Consider the following 22,298-nt stretch of genomic DNA (forward strand, 5'->3'; position numbering starts at 1 on the left):
AACAACAACAACAAAAACCTTTCTAATTTTAATCTATTTTATTTAATGTTTCTATGAGCAATTGAATATAGACATCTGTGAACATGTACAGGATTTTCATTTCACTTGAGTAGACAAACTGGGTGGAACTGCTCGGTAATATGGTAAATTTAACTTTTTGAAAAACTTCCAAAATTCATTACTAAGGGACTATGCATTTTTTTTTTTTTTTTTTGGTTCGGGGGATTGAACTCATGACCTTGCGCTTTCGAGGCAGGTGCTGGAGCCACTGAGCTGAATCCCTGGCCCGGGACTGTGCAATTTTTTATTCCCATCAGCAATGTAAGAGGGTTCTAGTTTACTCACATCCTTGCTAAGACTTTTTGTCATTAGGCTTTTGATTGTGGTCCTTCAAGTGGTTATAAAGTGACAGTTCATTTGTTTTTTGTTTTTTGTTTGGTACCGATTGAATTCGGGTCCTTGAGCTTGCACAGCAGGTGGTGAAACCACTGAGCTAAACCCCTGGCCCAGCTCATTGTTGTTTTAATTTGCAATTTCCCAGAAACCAATGGTATTGAACATTTTTCCTGTGTTTGTAAAACTTCTAGAAAGGAATGTAGGAGAAAACCTAGATGACCTTGTGTTTTATGATGACTTTTGAGATGCAACACCAAAAGAAGATCTCTGAAAGAAAGAATTGATAATCTGTATTTCATTAAAACTAAAATTCCTGCTCTGTGAAAGATGTTGTCAAGAGCATAAAAAGATAAGGAACAAACTGGAAGAACCCATTTGCCAAACATATACCTGATAAAAGACTGTTATCCAAATACACAAAGAACTCTGAAGATTCAATAATAGCAAAACTACAGCTTTTGCTCTCTGGTCTATTAATATAGTATATTTGATTTGAATAAACATTTTTCAGTCATCTAAATTTTCTCCTCTGTTATTTTCTAGGAGTTTTACAGTTTTGCACTTTACATTTAGATTTATGCTACATTTTGAGCTAATTAGTTCTCAAATGATGAACCATTGTGTTGCTGTTCTTTGCTCTTCTAAAGGGGCAGCTTAGATGAGTAGATTTTTTTTATACCTTTATTCTTTTTTAATATATGCATTTGAAGCTATAATTTCCCTCTAAACCTGCTCTTGCTACAGCCTACAGATTTTGCTGAGTTGATTTTTCTTTTCCATTTAGCTTAACTACTTTTAAATGTCTCTTAAAACTTTGTCTTTGACCTATGTATTAGTTAAGAATGAATTGTTTACAATTGTTACATCTTGGGACTTTTCAACTATTTTCTATTATCAACTTCTATTCCATTATGATTCGAGAGCATATTTTGAATGATTTCTACATTTAAAAATTTTTAAGCTGCATTTTATGGAGAATGTTTCATGTGAATTTGAGAACAATGTATATTTCATTGTTGTTGGATGAAGTATGCTATAAATGTCAACTAAGTCAAGTTGATTGATGGGTCCTGTTTAGTTCAACTACATTTTTACTGATTTTTCTGCCTGATAGTTCTGTCAGTTACTGACGAGAATGTGCCAGCTGTCAAGGTGGACTTACCTCTTTCTCCTTCTAGTTGTTTCTGATCTTGCCTCACATAATTTAACACTCTGTTTTTAGGCACATGCACTTAGGTTACTGTGTCTTCCTGAGAATTAAAGCCTGTATCTTTATGTAATAACCATCCATCACTGATAAATTCCCTTGTTCCAGGCTGATTTTTTTTATGAAACAATATAATTATTTCAGTTTTGTTTTGATTAGCATTACTGTGGTTTTTCACTATCCCTTTAGTTATAATTTATCTGTGTTATTATATTTAAAATGTTTCTTGAGAACAATATATAATTATCTGTTTAAAACAGTCCATTCTGTCAGTCATAGTCTTTTAATTGATATATTAAGATTATTCACACTTGAAGTGATTATTAATGTAATTAGATTGTTATCTACCATCTTTGTAACTAACTTCTATCTGTTGCATTTGTTTCTTTCTTATCTTCCCTTCTTTTTCTGTCTTCTATGATTTTTAATTGATCATTTTACGACTGCTTCCTCTCCTTTATTAATACACCAACTATACATTTAAAAAAAAATTGGTAGTTGCCTCAGAGTTTGACATATACATTTACAATTAATCCAAACACACTTTCAAATAACTCCATACTTCTTTATTAGAGGTACCATGCCAGAATTCCAAATTCTCTTCTCCCACTCTTATAATATTTTTGTCATTCATTCCAGTTATCCATGCTGTGATCACCGAATTCATTGTTACTATCATTTTTAACAAATAGGTATTTGTTATTCAGTAAGAATAAGAAAAATAAAGTGTTGCTTATTTCTTCTCTCATGCTCTCCTCTCTTTACATAGATCTGAGTTTCTTTTCTTTTTCTTTCTCTCTGAAGAGTTTCTTTAGTTCTTGTGATACAGATCCTTCAAGAGATACTCCCTCATTTTTTGTTTATCTGAGAAAGACTTTATTTCTCATTTACTTTTGAAAGATAATTTGGCTAAATACAAAATTGAAGATTGATAATTTTTTCTTTCAATACTTTAAATATTTTATTTCTGCTTTTGTAAGTGTGGTTTCTGAAGAGATGTCTAACATAATGCTGATTCCCCTTTTTTTTCTGTTGCTTTTTGCCTGTGTGTTCTTTCAATATTTTTTTGTTTTTGTTTTTTAAAATTTGAGTATAATTTATTATTTTTTCTTTTTCTTATTTATCCTTCTTGAAGTTCTGGTATCTGACATTAATTCTGAAAAATTTTCAGTCATTATGACTTCAAATATTTCTTCCTTTCCTTTCCTTGTTTCTTCTTTTTATATTGCCATTGCACATAAAGTATATATCTTATAATTTTCTCAGTTCTTGCGTATATTGTTTTTCCTCCATTATTTGTTAGCGTTTGAGTTTGAAAAGTTTCTAGTGAAATACCTTTAAACTTACTTAATCTTTCCTCAGTCATGTTCAACCTGCCAATGAGCCTGTGAAAGACATTCTTTTTTCTTAGTGTTTTTATTTTTAGAATTCCTATTTGATTCTTTCTTAGAGTTTATCTCTGTTCATATTTCTTATCTATTCTTTGTTTCCAATTTTCCCCCTAAAGCTTTTAAATTATTCATCATAGTCATTTAAATTCTTGACCTTATAATCTCAAAAATCTCTGCCATTTCTCTAAGTTGTTTTCTTTATGTTTCCAGATTGCTTTTTTCTTGCCTTTTTAGTATGTCTTATACTTTTTTTGTTGAAAACAAGATGTGATGGATGTACAGTATCATACATTAGAAACAAGGTAGATAGACCTTTAGTGTGAAGGTTTGTGTTTGTAGGTTAAGAGTTAGTCTGTGTTTAATGTTTTCTATGGCTATAGGTGTCAGAGCTTTCTGTTCACTCTACTGGCTTTATTCTTGGTTTTCCTATTGTCTCTGAGTTTGCATGGAAAATCCCTCCTAAGGTTTGTGCCTTTCAGCTCTCTCAGTTATAATCTGTCACTGAACTAGGGTCCTGTTGATGTGTTAGTGAGCTTGGGGGGGAGCAGAAGCATTCTGTAATCGTATGATTATATCATCATTTTTTAAAAAATGGGACAGAGTTGATAGATACTGACCTTCAGAAGAGTTTCTTAGCTTCCCCCTCCTCCAATTAAAATATTTTTTCTATGTCTGTCTTGAAGGCTAGACAGGATCAGGGTTGCTCGTTGCCCTTCTCTAGGTCAGATATGGCTCTAGTAAAGTACAATAATTTTCCCTTACCTAAGGTTTTACTTTCTGTAGTTTCATGTACATACAGTCAACTGTGGTCCAAATATAATAAATGAAAACTTTCAGAAAGAAACAATTCATAAGTTTTAAACTGTATATCATTTTGGGTAGCATACTGAATCTTGTGCTATTCTGTATCATCTTACCCAGGCCATGAATCATCCCTCTGTCCAGGGTATCTACACTGTATGTGCTATGTACCCATTAGCTACTTAGTAGCCTTCTTATTGTAGGCAGCTAAGTTAGATAAAAATTAACATATAGTCAGAGAGAGAGACTGGGCTCTCAAGGAAGTCATCAGAAAAAACAAAGACATCACAATTGTGGCAGGAGGTGCATCTAAAGAAAACTAGACCTACAGGGCAATGGCCAGACCTACATGCCTTCCCTAAGGGATAAGCAGTAACTTGGAATTACATTATAATTAGCACCACCTGCTCCAGGAAGTCCAGATAGGCATCAATTACCCAGGTGGGTGACTAGAGCATCCAGACCTGTCCCTTCCCGAAAAAGCTTTTATTCTTGGCATGTACCCTTGCTGTGTAACTCCCTTTCCCTATTAAACTGATATTAGTTAAGCAGCTATGCTTGTAATCCTATAGGTTGATTACAGTTTGACCACATTGTACCCACATTGTGACTCTGCTGTATAAATTACCCCTGACAAAGGGTCTTGGTGGCAGCCTGCTTCCAGGACCCCTCCTGTCTCTCTGGAGCTATCTCTCAATAAACCTTTCCTACTCTGAACTCTCCTTTGAAATTCATTCCTTGATTTCAGAGGACATGAGCTCAGCACATCTGACATTTAGCAGGTTGGGAGTTAGAGTTCTCCTATACCAATCTCAGTTATCAGGTCTGCTATGGTATTGCGGTGTTTTTGTAGAGGGTATGGTATGTTCTGCAGTTTTCAGGCATCTTTAGGGTTTTGGGACGTGTTCCCTGTAGATAAGGAAGGACCACTGTAGTTTTACTTGGGAGTAGGCTTTGTTTCAGAAAACAGAACCATCTGAGTATGTCTCACAGTGGTTACTATTCTCCTTCCCCTTCCTAGAGCATGTAAACATCTTTATGGTGAGAAACTAGTGGCTTTTCCCAGGAGTTTTAACTCTCACACAAGTCTACATTCTGAATCCAGCAGTCGATTATAGTTTCCAATGTTCCCACCAGTTCCTGAATCCAGTGGCTTCTGGTCTTGGTAAGCTATGATTCTCCACGTTCTTCTGTCTCTTCAGAGTTTGGGGCAGCAGTCTTCTCTGGAACATCAATTCTCTGATGATGTTGATTTTTATCATTTCAGTTTTCTTCTGTTTATGAGGATGGAAATGATGACTTCCAGGTTTTTTATTTGCTGGAGTGAAAACTGAAGTTCCAGTTTTTATACTTTTTAACTCCAGGATTCCTTCCTTCCTCCCTTTCTCCTTCCCTCCTTCCTTTTGAAATCCTTTTATTGATATTCTCTATTTGGTAAGTTACTGTTATCATGTTTTCCTTTAATATATAAATATGACGTCCTTTGAACTTATGTATAATAGCTGGTTTGACAACTTTGCTAAATCCAATATCTAAGGAGACAGTTTCACTTGATTGCTTTTTTCTTGTTTCTGAAACTTGGTCATTTTAGACAATATATTATAGAAGACCTCAGTTTAATTCTTCCTTTTTCTGTTTGTTTACTGGTTAGTGACTTATTTGGACTAATTTTTATGGAGTCTCTCGTCCTTGACAATGTGTGACCTCTGTTGATTCTGCTCATATTTCTTCTTTTTCATTGCTGCTTTTATTTTTAAGCCTGACCTCATTCTAGAATTTCTTGGTAATGTCTCAATAATCAGTCAAGTTTTGGTCCAAGAGAAGGTGGGTGGGAGGAGAGGGGGAGGGAAAGGGAAAATAAGTAGAATATATACAGGAATCTAATAACCTAAATGAACATAAACATTATGTGTCATAAACATGGGATAAGATTAATAATATCAACAAGCATGAAAATGTGGAAAAGGGATTTAAAGGAGGGAGGGAGACGGGAAGAAAGAGAAAGGGGATCAAAAGAATTAAGCTGTGTTATGTACATATACTCACTCCCCAAGTTGACAGTAAACTGTATGTACTGCAAACATTTACTTTAAAAAGTACTCAGTCAAGGTTGTGCTCACTTACAAGAAGCAGATAAGGATTTTTCCCTTGTTCATGGTTCTATGTGTGAATTGGGGAACCACTTCACGTTTCTGAAAGTTTACTAGTTGTTTCTGGCTTTTACTCTCTGCTTGCCCAAGGTCTCATATTCTTCCAGTGACTCGTAGGTAGCTGCTTTCTGAAGTCTTTCCTGAACATGTGCACAGCTCTGGACAAGCTCACTGCCTTCCAGACCCCCAGGCCTGTGGGAAAAGCTCAAGGCCTCTGGCTGCCTTATTTCTCAGATCTTCCTCTTATATTTATTCCTAGTTTATCAGTGGTTTGACTCAACTAGGATCACAGTAACTAACATTCCTTCTATGGTGCTGAAATGATTACTATTTCCTGTAATGTCTAGGACTGTGGGAATTTTTCTGTGCTCTGCTGAACCTCAGGTTAGTCGTTCATTTCCTGTTGAGAAGCTGCTGGTTTTCATGGCTTACCATATCCAAATACATGGCTGGGCACAACTGGAGAGCCGAATGAAGGGGTAAATGATGAGAAGGGGAATAATTTGAACAATCCCATGCTAAAATGCCACAGAGAAGTTCTCACCTAAGACTCATAGCTTTTCCCGTGTCAGTATTTCTCAATTTGTTTTATGTTTTCGTTCTATTTTCAGGATCCTAAAATCTTTGTTTTTGATAAATCTATTAGTGCTTCTTTGCTGAGCTCCTCACTCCACCATTGCCTTATGGCATATTGTTTGCTGACACTGGGGTAGGGAATTTGAGAACTGATCAGGCCTGTAATGGTAACTGAGAGTGAAAAGGAAGCTGTGTGAAAGGACTGGTTGATGACTCTCATGTTCCTGCTGAAGTTGGAGAATGGCAATTTTCAAGGTGCCATTTGACACGGTATTGAAACTATCTTCTACACTGTTAGTATCTAGGTTGGAGTTGGAGGCCAACACTGCAGTTAAACACTGTGCTGGCATTGGATTTCTTCTGGCCATTTTCTGGGGAGCTATTCGTACAAGAGAGAACTGAGGGTGCTGGTGAGAGGGTAGTTTAGATCTGTAACTTTGAGATCAAGACTGACTAGCAAGGGAAGAGAAGATATGACAGAACTGATAATCTTAGAGCAACTTGGAGTAGTGAAAGTACTGGAAGCATTGGAAGTTTAAAGTAAAAAAGTGTTTACCTTGGGGCCACAAGTGAGTTGGAAGTCATTAGGGATTTGTGGTGAGAAGTTGAGTTGGAGGAGTTGTGGACCAAATGCCTCAGAGGATCTTCGCTATTTGCTACCAACTCATCTTCCTAACTCATTCCCAACTCATTCACCTTCAGATGTGAGATGAGGAAAGTCCAGTTTGGTGAAGTGAAGGGGAAGTTCTAATATCTGTACATTAAAAAAGTTATCATAAGCTGAGAACGGAGTCAAGTACTATCACCCAATTACCTACAGTTTGCTTCCAACTTCCCCTTCCCAAATTGGTAACCCCCACCCCCCCCAAACCCAAAACAGTTCATTCTTAGGCTTCATAGATTTAATAATAGCCTTCCTCTGTGAGCTATCAGGTAGGGTTTTATGGCCTTGTTCCCTCCTTGGGTTCTTCCAAGAGAAAGACTGGACTGTTAACTAGGAATTATGCTCTTCCAAGCCCATGTGGAAGAGATTTGGAAATATTATTTTAGTATTTAGCCCCTCAAAAGTATTAATTTTTAAAACACTGTTTACTTGGTGTAATCTAGTTGATTATGTCCATTTAACCCAATTATTTATCATCTTTTTCACTGTACTTTTCACTGTTTAACAAGATGTCCTGGCTTGAACAGGGACAATTGTGGCAAACATAGGTCCCCTGTAATATATTCTTGGTGCTTAATTCATTTAATTTACTCATTGTTGACACTTCCAGGCAAGGTTTTTTCCAAGAGTACATGGGAAACAAAGGTGAGGAACTAATGTGTGATTTTTTTTTTCTTAAAAAATAATACTAGGGTTTGTCACTAATAAACTCAATCAGTGACTCCATAATGAATTCAGGTTTCATAGACTCTGATCCCATGGGGTTCGAATTTTAGAAGAACATTTAAAATGATAAAGTCTATTTTGTTGGATTAATTTCTGTGGAAAGTAGTTTATAGATTGTTAACTAATTTACTTTAAATCTAGTTTTATCTAAGTTTCTTTATTTTTTAATTAGGAAAATTTCTAATGGAATAAATGCCTCTTGAAAGATTCTCACTGTGTCTATAATGGCCCCTAATGGCTTGGACTGAAGCCTAATCAACAATAACTGACCACCAAGTTGTGGTCTTTTTCTTTTTAAACAACTAATAAGATAGTTTAAAAAGTACATTTTCTAAGACATCCACTCAAAACTGTTAAATAACTTATTGCCTATCTTACATATATGTTCACACACATGTACACACCATGAAAGGACTTTTCATAAAAGAATAATGAAAGCTCCTGTTTTTTTGTAAACTGAAGTTTGTGCTTACTACACTGCACTGAGTATGGAAATCAGAATGTGAGTATAAGCTAAATGTATATGCATATATTCAATTGATATGCTTAGAATTACATAAAATATATTCTGCCATACCAGACTAGATTTCCTTGTTTGTCTCAACTAAGAGATACTATTTCTTAGTTCATCATCATATGGAATTCTCGTGATGCTTTTTACCCCCATAACCCCAAATTCAAGGCAGCATTTCTTCCTGTTGTTAGAAATTGAAATGCACAAATAAAAGCAGTTCATAGCTATGTTTGTGATAAATAAGAACTCTCTAGTTTATAAGCTCCTTGGCCCAGTACAGGTAGCCCTCTGAATAATTCTCAGTGACCACCCACCCTAGGATCCCCGGAGCAATGTATCTGCTGAGCTACCTAACATCCTGCTCACCCTAGGACTGGGAAGGTGGGATCAATACCTACTTCCTTCTACCATCTTTCCTTGGTTGCTCCACAGCTTTTTAAATTAATGCCTATCTTTGTATTTTAAATCTTTATACTGTATTTTATCAACCTTGGAATGACACACAACTTTCCCATGTTTTATTATGCATATTTCCAGCAAAGAAATTTTCATCTCTTCTAAGAGATGGAAATTTCTCTATTCCTCATTTGATCTTGAGAAATGTTATTGACCTTCTATGCATTTTTGTTATATTTGGGGAGAGCTGATATTTATTATTTTCTGTACTTAATTGAATGCATTTTTCCAATTTTATTTTATTCTATAAGAGTGACTGGGACCACTAACATGATGTTAGATTATGGATAGAATAATATGAGAGAGAGAGAGGTGGGGGGGGAATCTCTACAGATTGTGGTTGATAGTCTCAGTCAAACCATCCCAACATAGACTCTGAGATTCCATCTACATCTACTTGAGCCACCTCCAGCTATGTGACGCTTCTCAGCTGAGGCTACAAACATGATAGAGCAAAACCAAACCATCTCTGTTATGACTTATCTGAATTCCTGAGACTCACAAAATCTGTGAGCATAATAAAATAAATGTTAAAAAATTCTGTTGAGTTTTTAAGTAGCTAAACAGAAATAAATGGCTAGAAGAAAATTTATAAACATGATATTGGAGTTTTCTAGGCTGAAGTAACAACTCAACGAATCTTTGAAATTTCTGTCCCGAAGATTGCTTGTGATCTGTGGCAACCATGAGAAAAATAGGGTCAGTAGGATTGGCCTTTTGTGAATTCACTATAACCTGGTTTACCTGGGAGGCATATTTCAAATATTTTAAAATGTTAATTTTTGGAATGAAGTATGGTTATAAAAGATCTTTAATGAGAATACTCAACATTGAACATTATTTCCTACAATCTGAGGTTATGTGTGGACAAAATTATGTGTGGATGGTTTGAGTTATCTTTGAGGAACTCTCATGAAAGAGGACTTCCTGAACCGCTTTAGAGAGTGGAAACAGTGATGAGGTAAGTGAATTCAAAGTGAAAGGGAGTATTTTGAGGGGGGGTTAAATGGCAATTTGTCTTTTACTAGAATACTTAAATTTTTCTTTTAAATTGGATCACTCCTTTTTATGCTATATGTACTAATGAAGCATGAAGCTCCATGCATAAAATAACCTTAAAGTTTTTATATGGCCCTTCTCCTTTAGCCATACACCCTAGAGTGAAGATACATCTTTTCTGGGCAATTAAAAAATTGGTTTTGTTTCTTCATAACTAGTTATATTTAGGAAGTTATTAATTTACAATTTCAGTGCACATGTAGTTTAGAATCTGTTTTTCAAATAGAATTTAAGGTGGCAAATATAATAATCCTAGGAAGCATTATTGAAGAAACATTTAACCAATAGAGTCTCCCAATACAGTAAAATTATTAACTTGAGAGAGTTTTTCTTTTTTTGGTCATAGAAATAGGAACCAGTGTATTTTTTGTCCCTAAAGAAAAAATAAGCTGTAGTGTGACAAGTTTGACTAATGTAACATGAATGAGTAGAATTTCAGAGGCTTATTTTTTCTAGCATATAATGAATAAAGATATGAAATAAGATTTTGAAAATTTGATTTTCAGAAAAATTAGTATGCATGATAGCAAAATATTGTTTGTTGTTATTTTCTGCTTTTCATAGCTCCACACATACACTCACTTCAGCATGTACATAATCTTTCTAACAGGAAGTGGAAGAGAGTGATGGAAAAAATCAGATGTCTGAAATGTCTGGGGTGTTGAACAGCAAATGAGTCCCACAGCTAACCTGCTTGGTGAAATAATCTCTTGTAGTCTAGCAAGTCTCTAATTAGTAGTTACAGATGTTTTTGATGTCTTTGAACCCTCTTTCAGAGACACAGTTACAGCCCATTAATAATGTACCTGTAGATGGAAATACTTCAGATAGTTATCTGTGTAGTGTGACAAGTTGGGGAAAGAGATAAATTGGTTTAAGAACTGATGCTGCGTTCCATCTCCAGCTGCGACAGGAACACTAATCTCACACGTTATTACAGAAAGGAGACTGGAAGCAATAGGGCTCACAATAGGCTACCACATGGCATGTTGATGGTCACAGTCACCGGACATAGTGCCTGCCCTACACTGGCTGCTGCAGCAAGTAGAAGGGGATTAATGAGATAATGAGATAGGGGCTTTGGTCTCTTTGGCTGTACAGGCTATGCAAATGCAAACCTTTATATTATTATTATGCCTTTTCTTTAAACCTATGGTTTTTTCACATTAGGTGGGCTTGTCAGTTACCCACCTGTGCCCTGTTCATGGCATTGTGATTTTATTTCTGATTTTTAAAGTGTATGCTTCTAATTGAGAGACATTGGTGTTTCCAGATTCATCCTGACAGATTAATATGCAGCAAGAGAGACCCGCTGTCAATGGGCATTTTGGATCATGTGTTTAAAACTGCCTTTGATGGTAAGGATGCCAAAGTATGCACTTCACTAAAACTGTTTTGTGCTTATTTTTGAGCTACGTGATTGAAAATTGCAGATGTTTGATATCATCTTTTTACTGTGTTTGTTAGGCAAATGAAACCTTAAATTATACTTTTTCGAATTTCATCTTCTGTTGCCATTTAGAGGAAATTTACAAAAATAGTATCTCTGAAATTTAGCTTCTAGAAAACTTTCCAAGCCAGGTTCTTTGAATAATTCTTCAGAATGTAGAGCAGTCTAATATTGTAGCAGTAGAATTTAGAGTGAAGCCACAGCCATTAATGGGAGTCTCAGAGGAACACACAATTTTGTTCCTTCTGGAGTCTTCCATATTTTCCCAGAGGGAAACCTGCCCTTTTCATGAGTTTTGTGTTTGAATGGTTCAGTGGATAATGATCTGGAGAATCTTCTAGTCATAATTTTTCAGTTGAAAAATAAAGAGTACAAGCTGGGTATGCCGGTGCACACCTGTAATCCCAGGACTCTGGGAGGCTGAGGCAGGAGGACTGCAAGGTTGAACCCACACTGGTGACTTTGCAATTTAGTGAGACCCTGCCTCAAAATTAAAAAATATATATAAAAATGCTGGAGATGTTGTTGAGTGTGAAGGCCCTGGGTCTGATACATAGTACTAAAAAAAAGTATAGATTCTTCATATTTTTAAATGCAGAAGTTGCAGGCATAATTTTTACAATTCTCTGCTCTTGTGGAAAAGTAATAGGGTAGAGAAAGGAGAAAGAGTAAATATCTGGAATTGGCAGATCTGGATTTAAGAAACATTTATGAAGTATGCTGTATCATAGGCTTTCAGATATATTGCCCCTTTGAATACTCTGGTATATCTCTGAGGGAGGGTTATGGTCCTAACATCTAGCTACACAAGAGGAACCAGAAGGTAGTGTGAGTGACTTAATATACACTCAGTAGATGCAACTTTGGTTCAGATCTTCTGACTTAGAAATCTGGAGGATTTTACCTTATAACATGAGCATTAGATAAAGTAGTATCCAACATTGTATCCTGGTTGTCGATTACTGCGCAACCACACCAAAATTTAGGGGCTTAAAATAACAGACACATTGTTGTGCTCATAAATCTGCAATTTGAGTAGAGTTAGCTTGGTGGGAATGGACTGTCTCTGCACACCTTGGCATTGTTGGGGTTGCAGTCCTCTGAAGGCTCATTTACTCACACAGCTGGTAGCTGATGCTGACCACTGGTTGGCTCCTTGGCTGGGCTGTCACCTGCAACCCCGGCACATGGCCTGTCTGAGGCTATGGCTTCCTGTAGTCAGTGGAGACACACACTGCATCACTGTCTCTTCTAATGTAGCCCTGAAAATCACAGAGTCACACGCATGACATTGTTTTGATTAGAACCAAGGCTATGACTGAACCTTATTCAAGAGGAGGGAGATTACATTCCACTTTCTGACATGAAGAATTTGCACATGTGTAAAACCAGCATACTTTGTCTAAGGTCAGTGAATTTCCTTGTTTGGTGAGCAAATGTAAATGATAGGCAAATACCCAACCTGCACACTTTAGCAAATGCGTGTTGCCTTTTATGCTCACAGGCAGCAGGCTGAACCCAAGGATAATGCAACTCCTTTAGCCTGAGTCTCATGATGACCTCCCAAATGTGGCCATGGGGCCTCTGGGTGGGAATGCAGGTAGGTCTGTGAGTGCAGCAGAAGTTGTACTTTGTAAATATTTAGACTCAAGCTTTCATTTATATTTGTGTCTTGGGGTTCACAAATTTTCACTGCGGTCCTGATGTGAAACAAATGCCTACCAAAGAGGATTCAGATATATCCACTTCAGAGGCCACTTTTGTAAACATAGAAGTTAAAATTTATCATCAACTCAGTAGTAATGATGAACTTAAAATATGGGTCCTGCTATATGTTTTTTAGTATTTGTTTTAAATAATCTATATGTTAAACCTTATTATCTTCAATGCAAAATAAGTGATTCCAGTGATTTTCCCAAGATTAATAATTCTCAAGATACATAATTTTCAGGTATTGTTCTTAGACTTTGATATTTTTGGATCCCACTTGACTATTACAGTTAATATTTTAATGACTGTAGTAGGAGAAGCCAGACCAGAAAGTTTATTACAGAAAAGTGGCTCAAAAAGCACAGTATTTCCATACTATATCTTACCTAAATTCCAGCAAGAATTTTTAAAATCATGTCATATTAGAAGTTCACAATATTGGTTCTTGTTGATTATATAGAAATGTTCTTCATATCACAGTTATAATGAACCTTGATTAATTTCATGATATAAAAACAGAACAAAATGAAAACATTTTTAGGAAATTTTTTTATAAGAGGCATGATTTCCTGAGAATCTGGATGAACAAGCTTCAAGCAAATATCTCTAAAGTCTTTGTGTGTTACTTTACAAATTTCTGAATATTTTTATTCTATTCAGTAATATAACTGTGCTTGATAAATATGCATTTTGATGTGAAAACAGTTTGATATGTACATGCACACAATTATAGATGGTACGCCTAAAATAAAATAATAAAATGTTAGCTCAGGATCTAGACTTTCACAGTTCGACTCCAACTTTGCTGCCTATGATAGGGCCCTTGAGAAGTTACAAAGGCAATCTTTGCTCCAATTTCATTATCTTTGAAGTAGAGTAATTATACCTATCTCACAGGTTTTTGAAAGCCTTAAATGAATTAATGAATTAATACACAAGTTATATTTAAATCCTGCCTGGAACACAAATAAATTGGATAAAATATATGCTCAATATTGTAGGCCAATAAATATTAGTTATTAGTCTAATAATATTAGAATAGTTAATAATTATCTATTACTGTACAACAAGATACTCTAAAACCTAGTGACAGAACAACAACCACCATTTTTTTCTCTTTCACAGTGTTTGTGGGTCAGGAATTTGGGAAGGGATTGTCTGGAAGACATAGCTGGAACAATGAAGCACTAGAATAGCTGGAAGCTGACTGGACATTTCTCTCTACAGACCTCCAGGATTTTAATTTGTTTTCACATGTGGGCTATTTTGAGTTTTCTCACAGCATGGTTGATTTGAAGCCATTAGCTTGCATATGCAGAGGGTCAGCATTCAAAGTGTGACTGTCTAGCAGAAAGGCAGAATCTGAATTGTCTCTCCTTCCTTAGCCTCAGAAGTCACCCAGCATCACCTGCACTGTGCTCTAGTTCTTGAGCCAGGCAGAAAAACCCAACAGTTTCAAAGGGAAGGGATGTAGATCTCACCTTTCTGTGAAAGGAGTTTCAGTGCAACGAATGTGGGTGTTGGAAGATATTACTGGGACCATCTATAGAAGATATTGTCTGCCACAGCTATTAATAGTACTAGCTCATTGTGGTTTCTTTGGATTGTCACCCACTCCAAGGAAAAATGTAGCAACAGTTAAAAAAAAACATAGTTCTAAGCAGCTTTCTGTTATGAAATAAAATGAAAATGATCTGTCTAATCAGACTATTTCCTGGTGCTAAAAAACAGTTAACTCCATTTAATTCTGTCACAAAGTCAAATGTTCTACGGTGCTTGAAAGATAATACATATGTTGTTAATATCAGATGCCAAAACATACTTCATATTATGTTAATGAAACGAAGGAATCTAAGCTTTTGAAACAGAAGATCATCTTTCCTTCTTAAGACAGTACGCCTGGAGAATGTCCTAGGGCACTGCATTTATCATTACACATTACAAGGAAGCACATGAATTTCCTTCCATAATTAAAGAACTCAAACTATATCTTTACAGGTACCTGGCATTTAAGGTTATTAGCATTTCAAAAGTTGACTCAAGAATCTGAAAACAAATAGACTGTTCAGCAGAAAAGTTTCCATACATTTTTATGTGTCACTATCTAATTTTCCTTTTCAAGCTTGGAACAGTATTAAAAATCTGAGATATATAAGGATTTATTAGTGCCTTCATAGTCCTTGTTACCAATAAATTGTTGATGGCATGAACATCAAAGCTTTGCCCCTCCACCATCATTTTTTTCAATCCAAGACTATTGGGAAGGAGTTGAGATGTAAATATGAAAAATAAGTGTTCTTGTGATGAACGTGCCTCAGAATCGAGGAGAAGCCATCGTTCTGTAGGAAAGGAAGTCTGTACTTTAGAAATTCTTGTTGTTATGTGCTATGCCTAAATCAAAAGAGGGAAGAAGTTGCCATATTCTTAGTCCCGGAAAAGAAAAGCTTCTAAATGTAGATATAACATGTATGATAAAAAAGTAATGCCTCAGTATCATCTGTGACAGCACAATTGTTCCTTCAAAAGTGAATCCTGTGGGTTGTAAAATAGCATATATGGTGTGATTCCAGTCACATGTAAATGTAGAAACCTATGTGTGTGCACAAACGCACAGCAATTGGGTGGACAAAACCTGGATGAGTGACACACACCAAACAACTGTGCTTTGCAGGTTCCTCTGGGCAGGGGGTAGAATTGGAGCCTGGAGGAAATCCTGAAAGCAAAAGTTTCACTTTTCATTGTCTCTGTGTGATTTGACCTTTTAACATTGAAGATATATTACTTGTGCTTTTATAAGAAATGAAAAGAATGTTATCTACTTTCCTGCTTTTGTTGGTATAGAAATCAGGGTATATTGTTACTAGGAAAAGATGTTTATTTGGCATTTATTTTATAGAAGAACATAGCATTTAAAAGGGTGAAGGAATATAATTACTTAAGTTTTGCAATTTTAAAGCTAAAAACAATAAAATTGTCACTTCTCAGAATTTCTCTTAAACTACCTCTTTATTTAAAACCTCAATATTTCAGTTACCTATTATTGTGTGACAACTCTACCCTCCATACCCCAAATAACCCACCAAGAACAACTTGGGGACTTAAAGCAACCATAGTTGATTATTTATCATCATTCTGTGAGCTGACTGGACAGTTCCTCTCTCCACATGGTGTCCACTGGGGCCACTCCCAGGCTGCATTTGGCTGGCATGAAGCCTGGGCTAGAGAGAAGGCTGCCCCACTGAGACGTGGACATTGAAACTGACAATGGGCTGTGGGGCTTGAGTCTTTCCATGTAGCCTCATTCTCCACCCAGCATCGGATCCTCAAGGACCCCCTCAAGTGTCCCTGTCCCCAGTAAGGCAGCCAGTATTTCCTTATAGTGTCCAGCCTGGACACTGGGTTCCATGAATCTGTACTCAAAGCTGTCTAGACTTTTGGGGCTAGGTTTGGAGCTGGTACAATGTTCTTCCACTGTATTTTTCTCAACAAGTCACAAGACTATGCAAACTCAAGGAGAGGAGGATAAACTACTTCTTGAAGGAAGGAGTATCGTGTTCAAACTCAGAAGCTTCACACAATATGTTTTTTGCTTGTTCACCTAACAGTTCCAAATCAAACTGCTTTTATTCAACTGGTAATTCAGGGACCCAGCCTCTTATTGTGTTGTCACAGTTTCATCTTCAACACATGGTTTCCAAATCTGCTGTACTTCAAGAGCTGCTATACATCAAGAGGCAAAACACCATGGAGATTCACACAGCGAGGTTTCTATGCGTTGAATCTGGAAATGGTGGAACTCAGTTACATGCTCACACGTGGCCACAAGGCAGGCTGGGAAACATGGTCTGGTGAACAGGGGTTTGGTGATTAGCCAGGGTTCTCTGCCACATACTGTCACCCCGTACATTTCCTCTCACACTGCAAATGAAGAAAGATGGAAAGAGAAATAACTTCCTTTGGATATCAAGCCTCAGCATTGGTGTATTCATCATGACTTGAGAAGCTTGCTCTTTCATTGGAATTTTAAAATAAACTGAATATATAGAAGTTTCACAGAGGCAATATATTTATGTATTAGAGTTTGGGGCTATTGGTAGACTAGCACTGATCTGAAATGAAAACCAATGAACAGTTGTCTGAGTAGCAGGTACCAAAGTAGGGTTAGATATGAAGAGATACACTGAGAGAAATTAGTGCAGAAAAATGAGGGAGCCAGAAGAGACTGGAAACTTTCAGACCATGATGCAGGCCTGCCCCTCTGAAGAGAGTGGGAAGGAGGATGGGCAGTAAGGAAGAAGGGATAGAGAAAAGTGTGGAAGGAAGACTTTAGGCCTTAGCACAGTTTTAAGACAGTCTCAGCAAGGCTGAAAGGAATCCTCCAGCCAGAATCCTGCCATCCAAGGAATGCTTCCTGTGTCTTGTGGGAATGGGCTCAGTCATTGGCTGGGAGCCGACTGGGAAGCATGGCTCTATCACAAATAGTGCCTGATTTCAGGGTGCTACAATGAAGACTCTCGGCTAATTATGATCCTAACACTTTGATCTGAGGTGCATTATCATAGTTGCCACAGTATGCCTTTGTCCCTATGGCATAATTAAAAGTTAGAGTGGTGTAAAAGTAAGTATTTAGCAGTTATTATAAAAGACATTTATGTACCAGAACAGTGATCTGAAAAAAATCCTAAGATGGTAGGATTAATTTTTGTTCTTTGATTTTTTTTTTGGCCTAGAAATATGCTTTTATACTGTCAGAACCATATGAGAATGTCTGATGTTTGGTTCACTTCCAAAAAAATAAGGGGAAAATACACTATAAACTCACATCTCAGGAGGAGTCAGCTGTCCCTTTCTACTCTGCTCTTAAGTGCTTTCAATTCCATTATCCTGCTAGGTATAAAAAGCATCATTTCTCAGACTAAACTTCAACTCCTCCCCCTTTCTTCCTCTTATATTTTTGTTTATGCATTTCATCACAATAGGATTCAGATAGTAATAAGCATTCTTAAATATAAAAAGTTTCTTAACAGAAGTAATTAGTAGGGCATGGAAGATTGAGCTAGTTTTGAGCAATGATTTTTTAAAAAGAATTTAATAGCACATGTGAAAGTGCTTTGTTACATTGGATTAATACTCTGGTTTCTTTTGAATTACTTTAGAAGAGATGTCATTGAGAGGCAAGAATTCAGAATATGGTGTCCTTGAATTACAATGTCATTCAGTTTTCTTCTAATTCATGCTAAGCAAAAGAGCTTGAAATTAAAAAGTATAGGAATATTTTTCAGTTTGCTTTAGACATAATGCTGCTTTCTTTTTTTCTTTAAATTTTTAGAAGGATAAAAGTAATGATCACAATCTAATCAGATTATCAGACAGCTGTCTTTCCAGTGATTTGTTACAGAACATGTGACTGATTATAGAGGAAGTGTATGAGAAAAGTGCACAGCAGACTCAGCTGGCTACACTTGTGTAACTGAACTGCTTTTCTAAATTTAATGTGCTGAGTGTGCTATCACCTCATATTCGCTTATGTGGAAGAGAAACAGTGCATTTAGTAATTTTATAGAATTTGAGGTAGATCAGCTTGCCTACTATTATTATTCATATTCCCAGTCATCTTTGTGCTCATCATAGAGCTGATAAATGGATTTAGCAGGAACACATTTATTGGCAGTAGAGGGAAAATAGCCCACTTAAGATTTCAACTGTTGTAAAAGCTATCACTGTACATGAGTACTATAGTGTTCTGGTACAGGCTGGGAAGAAATGGAGAGTAGATCAGTGTTTCACAATAAAAGATTCAAGCTTCCATGAAATTGATGGGATGGGAAAAAGGTAAACTGCAATAGTGCTAAAACATATTCATTCATTCATTCAGTCAGTCATGCATTCATTCCCTGGTTGCTGTTCCAGGTGCTAACAGATGGTAGAGAACATATGGAAAGTTTTAGGTGTCAGAAAAAAATTCCTTATATATATATATTCCTTATATTCACACCTTTGGATTCATCCTTATGTATACTCTAATAACTGACTTGCTGAAAACTCAAGGTGATCATGGCAGTAATCATAAGCATGATAATTGTAGCTATTGTTTTGAAGACTCTATGCTAAACACTGTATGTAGAGGATTTAATTTCCATGATGAATTTATCCAGTATGTAACTGTTGCTCTCATTTTTCTGGTTGAAAAGATTGAGGCTTAGAGAAATTGGAGAACATTTCCAGTCCTATTTGCATCAAGGAACAACATGCTCATTATAAGTATTTGTTATGAATTAAGAAGCATGAGCCTTTAGTTTTCTTTTAGTCAGGTTTATTTAGAGAGAGAATTCGAAGGCCTTTGGTACTCTGGTGAGCCCAAGTCAGTGTCTAGACCCCCTCTCAGAGGAGATTGCCTTTATTCAGATCTTTTAGGACTGCTCAGCAAGAAGTGCTTCTCTATGAAGTTTTATGGCTCTCTGCCTTCTTCTGAATGGCAGTTGGTTAGTATGATGTACTCTGGGTAATCTCCACAGTTTCATTCTGTCCGGTTCTGCACCATGATTTGTGGTGTGCAGAACTGCAAACTCCAAGGCTCTTTAGTGATTCTTCTTCTTTCTCAAGATGCAACTCATAAAGAAAAGGAAAGAAAAATGGAATGATGTGAGAACAGGGGCTATGTGTGGTGGGAGTGTGGCTGGGACCTCCTAAACACCGGACTTCAAATATGTAAGCATTTGAACTCTTTCAAAAAGATTACCAGTGACACCAAGTAAATGGCACATGGTATTTGGCCCTTTAGCTGCAAAAACCAAGTGTCCTAATAGTGATTTTTTATTTTGATATTTGAAAATCTCTGCAGTAAATGTTCACAGGCAAACAGAAATCTCTTTCACTTACATGGTGACTTTCGGCTACATGTTGTCTAAGGCCAGGATTAAGGGGATCACAGCTATTACATGGCAACAGTTAGCTTTTTCTTAATACTTTAATTTAAACCTATAACAATAACAACAACTACTACCTCTGAGTTAGCATAGTAAAAGGCAAACTAAAGGAGATTTTGAAGTAAAATGACATTATAACTGTCTTAAATTTTAATTCAGTGATTATTTTTGAAATAGGAAATAAAGGTCCAAGGTGAAGGGAAAGGATTTAAAGTTTTAAGAAGAAAATATGTTTATAGCTATTTGTTCATGAGTTGTACACATGCTACACTGCAATATCCCTAAAACTCACAAAAATTACCTTTTCTGAGGGAGTTAGAATTCAAAGTTGCTGTTGGTTGGGTGACTAAGAAAATTTTTTATATACAAATGACTTTAACTGTGATTTTAGAAAAAAAATGTGCATATGCTCATATATAACCTATAATAAATGAAAAATATATTAAAAACTACATAAAAATGTAATACTCAGTGTATATTTATTTTTTGTAGGTAAGTTGCAAATTGGACATACTGGTGTCATCACTACTGTGGGTTTTCTCCCTGAGCAGTTTTATCTGACGTAGTCATCAAGGGTCTTCCACAGCTCAGGAGGAAAAAAAACGAGTTTCTGAATGACAGAAAGTAATATATTTTGTATTATTTTTCTGAATATTAGTAAATTATCAATAAAATGGTATTTTGTAAAATATATTTCAAGTTAATTGGAGATGTTAACCTACATATAATATACAAGTTATATTTTGATTTTAAAAGTTGTTGCTTAGTACATGATTGAATGTATTGTCCCATATTTTATCTGAAAGAAAATACATCCAGGACAACTAGTGATTTCAGCCATCTAGCAATGTGAACACCAGTTTGGCCATGCACTGGTTGGTTATTAGAGCATAGTTGAATGGCTCCTGTTAGATATTCTCAGTGTTTCAGCCAGAAGTGCCTGAAGGGGAGGAATAGTGAGATAGATTATGTACCAGGTGTTCATTTTTTGCCAATCCGTATTCATGGGAGATTTCCATGCTCTACATTTGGAATATAGCTGGAGTATTACCTTTTATATAGTGAGTGTTGATTTTCCTGGGTGGATAGCATTAAGAAATTACTTTCTGTATTTAATTTAAAAAGTATTAATCAATGGTTTTATACTTTTAATGTTTGAACAGTGTTAAATGTGTTGGCATTTCTAAGAAAGTTATGGGTGCCTCACATTTGTTTAGTATTCTCAGAGAGCCAGCTAGGCATGGTGGTGCATGCCTGTAATCCCAGCACTGGAGAGGCTGAGGCAGAAGGATTGCTGTGAGTTCGAGGCCAACCTGGGCTACATAGCATGACCCTGACTCAAAAAACAAAAAAAGAAAAAGCTCACAGATGAAGATGTATGGGAAAGGAATCAATACATTTTACTTAATATTATTTTTCTTCTCCTGAAATTAATGACTAGCAAAAGACTCAAACACTTCAAATTTGAGATCAGAGGGTTTTTTTTTTTTTTTGACATAATCATCTGTAAACATTGAGAAAAGACAATGATAGTTTGATTGATCTTTGCATTTTTACTATGGCAAGGCATTTTGTCCTCTATGGGGACTCTAAATCAAGAGATTGTTCTCTTGGACACTATTAGTTAACTGGGAATGTCTTTTAAGTAGATGTGTTAAAAATAATCAATTCATAACTTGGAAATTTAATAAAATTGGGAACATTAATTTTTTATTAACACTAATCTGGTTAGATGTTTAATTGAACAAATTAGTTTTTGGTGATTACTTTTGAACATGGGAGAACTTTTGAGGAAATGGGTTAGTTTTGTGGGATTAAAACTTTAGAGCTTCTATTTTTTAAATTTTTTTGAGGCAAGGTCTACCTTTTTGGTTCAGGCTGGCCCTGAACTCACTATATAGCCCAGGCTGGCCTTGAACTTGCAGCAATCCTCCTGCCTCAGCCTCCCGAGTGCTGGGATTACAGGTGTGCACCACCACTCCCGGCTAGAGTTTCTATCTTAAATAGTGTGATGACTGAGTAAAATGGTGACATGAGCTGATTGATGTGTACTTTCAGATATTTGCTACATGCTACAATGAGTCTTGCCGAGCATGTGAAAGGATGAGGCTATTCTGTAATATTTTGCCTCATCCTTTTTAAAAAATGAGTTTACTATTTTCCAAGATTTATATTTTGAGAGATACCTGAATATAATATCATTGAGAATTTTAAGTAAGGGTTGAGTGGGGAGTGGACAAAGATGAGATACAACGATGAGATTTTGTTCCAG

At 36.1% G+C, this 22,298-nt stretch overlaps 1 long non-coding RNA gene across 1 annotated transcript; it reads left to right on the plus strand.

The window, feature by feature from the left end:
• Nucleotides 1-8,025: 8,025 nt before the first annotated feature.
• LOC110344499 (uncharacterized) lies at nt 8,026-17,707 on the plus strand. Its single transcript, XR_002387092.2, has 3 exons — nt 8,026-9,842; nt 11,214-11,298; nt 14,226-17,707. It is a non-coding gene; the product is annotated as an uncharacterized LOC110344499 (long non-coding RNA).
• Nucleotides 17,708-22,298: the final 4,591 nt, after the last annotated feature.

The sequence above is a fragment of the Heterocephalus glaber genome, unplaced genomic scaffold (assembly GCF_053883595.1).
Source record: "Heterocephalus glaber isolate CG9 unplaced genomic scaffold, H.glaber_assembly_v1.0 deba00001472, whole genome shotgun sequence".
NCBI lineage: Eukaryota > Metazoa > Chordata > Mammalia > Rodentia > Bathyergidae > Heterocephalus > Heterocephalus glaber.